At 40.6% G+C, this 2700-nt stretch overlaps 1 non-coding gene across 1 annotated transcript; it reads right to left on the bottom strand.

Moving 5' to 3' along the window:
* Positions 1 to 2221: 2221 nt before the first annotated feature.
* On the bottom strand, positions 2222 to 2294 carry Trnai-gau (transfer RNA isoleucine (anticodon GAU)). The gene has a single exon. It is a non-coding gene; the product is annotated as a tRNA-Ile (tRNA).
* Between the last annotated feature and the right edge of the window lie 406 nt (positions 2295 to 2700).

Raw genomic sequence — 2700 nt, 5'->3', positions numbered from 1 at the left:
ACCTATATTGTACATTTTGCTACTAAATGCTACTTCCGGCGGGGACATATATTACGCACCGCGTAATTTCTACTTTTCCTTGTTCAAACTCCATTCGGTCTGATAATATTATATTATCATTTTTTTTTTCCGTAGTCTTAGCATGGAATTGTCTTGTAGAAATATGTCAAATGCCTGTTTTCGCGATGTCACAAAATCCCGAGATAATATGCCCTTAGAGTGTAAGACTATGAACACTCCCACAAATATGCCACATCCAGCCTACCCTAACTACCCTGACATTTCACCCCACTTTGGTCGCACGACCCTACCTGTCTCCAGACAGTTTTCTGCAGTCAACAACTTCATTACATTTCATTTTATATCATTTCCTATTTATTTCATATCATTTCATTTCATTCATTTCCATATCCAAATCATGCGCAATTATTACAAAGTAACAATATGTACATTATCTAACTTGATAGTTACCATTGATGATTTAGAAAAGATAACGAGAAATATTGAAAGAGAGAGGGAGGGAGAGAGAGAGAGAGAGAACGTGTGTTGGGTATGTGTATGTGTGCGTGTAAATGGCATGCGGGGGGGGGGGGGGGGTGAGACCTACGGAAAGAGCCAAAACTAGTTTCGCTTTGTGGAAGAGATGGGTTTATTATCAATGGGCAAGATACGGAGAACCCGCTACCACGGGACTTCAAACGGGAAATTCCCTATACGTAATGCGTAAACGCATGAGCGAAAAGCTGTTGTTTACCTGCCCGTCCATTACAATAATCGTGAAAGTCACCCAAGCAAGGTCGCTCGCTCTCTCAATGAAGCTACCATGGAGTGGTTTTAATACAGGTGTCCTTTGACCATCATCCATGCAAAGCTATCACTTCGCAGAAGTGGGAATCGCATTGGGCGATTCTAATCAATTAACACGTAATAGCAGTAGCGGTATATTCGGTCTGAATGGAGTATCGTAAGATATGGCTTGCCAGCCCGTGATGACGTGTTTGCGGTCAATTTGTAAAGATACACATTTGATATGTTGCAGGGCAGGGAGTGATGCACTCTTTAGATTATTGACCGCCAAATTCCCTATATATTCTTCCTCTGTTTACACCATTGATGAGTGATCTTGGTCAGCACCAAGAATTTGAATTTGTCCTCAGCTTTTCTCATGCTATAATACTAAAAGATAAACACGAACGGTGAACGATTACAGTGCCAATATACTGACGAAATCTATTACACTCAGGAAACGAGTATATTGTGTCAGATGATTATGACAGTAAAATTACATTGTTTTGATCTCTCTACATGGATGTGCATCAAAAGTTATATGTATAGTTAAACGACAGCTAAGTCATGCATGTACCATTCATGATGAATCATCGTAAGAATCACTTTTTTTTTCTTTAATACTAGCTCATCCACGAGATCAAAAGTAAACATGCCATCCATGAAGCAAAATACTATATTGTGATAATTCCTGTCATGTAACAACACAAAGTCTCCACAGCACGGCCTCAGAGTTCTTTCTTTCTTTCTTTCTTTATTTATTTATTTTTGCCTGGCCAACAGCTTACTGATTTCTAGTTCATAGTCATACTGTGAAACGGGTGGATATGGATATAGCAATGTTGTGCAACCGGTTGATATACACTGTGAGTTATTCTGCAACAAACGCGACGAGGCATACCACTCATATGGTGAAAGAGATACATATCCGTTAATTTCAAATCACAGAGGATATTCATATTATATGTCACCATTGTTCATCAAGCCTGCAAGTAAACCAACCTACAAACAAACCAGAACACGTGAACATGACAACAAAACCCGCAACCCTTATACTGACTGGCAGCATTGATTTCCTACCAAACACGGACGGTGCGGAAGAGCGTGGGCCGACCTCACATCCGAACATTAAATCATTGCTTCTCATTGAGCTCCCCTTGAGGGCTTTGCTATTCATGACTTTCACTACTATTAGAGTGTTGGTATATCTCGACTCATTTCATACGCTTTGGATTCGTGGTCCTCGTAGGTTTCATTGATCATACTTATCGTTCGGGAACTACCTACAACAGATGTAATGTGCAAATTCATGAAATTCTTCCGTCGAGATGTTTTCATTGCAACTGATTGACAAATTGCCCTACACATCGACGTAAATAAGCACCGAATTGATCAGTGTTTTAGTAGTAGCCATGATAAAAAATCATGGGCGTACATACTCGAGCAGGATTCGAACCTACGACCTCCTGATCATCGGACAGGCGTCATCTCCACTAGACCACCGAGCTTTCGCCCGACAGCAAGTGTTGGTTCTAATCCTTATAGCATGCAGCGGGTACTGCGTAATTATTCAAACTCATGAAATTCTTGCGTCGATGTAGGGCAATTTGTCAATCAGTTGCAAAGATGTAATGTGTTCATAAATAATGTCATGCACTTTTTACACCTATCGTGGTTATCAACTGGATTGGACTTATCGCGTTACCAACCAATAACCACTGAAACCTCTAAAAGTACGGATGGTTGCAACAGTATTCTTTCTGTCTGTCTTTTTTCTCCTTGGCATTCAATTTCCCTTTCTTCAGCTGCGGCAGGAAAGATGTACCTCACGCTGCCATCTTCGCGTGTGGTTATTAATTTCTCATGCAGTGTCATGGGTAAAACAAATGAGTGAAAGCAAGCACACACTCACAC

The sequence above is a fragment of the Diadema setosum genome, chromosome 12, assembly GCF_964275005.1.
Source record: "Diadema setosum chromosome 12, eeDiaSeto1, whole genome shotgun sequence".
In the NCBI taxonomy this organism is placed as follows: Eukaryota; Metazoa; Echinodermata; class Echinoidea; order Diadematoida; family Diadematidae; genus Diadema; species Diadema setosum.
The sequence above is the reverse complement of the archived record's forward strand: the minus strand, read 5'-3'. Positions and strand labels throughout refer to the sequence as shown.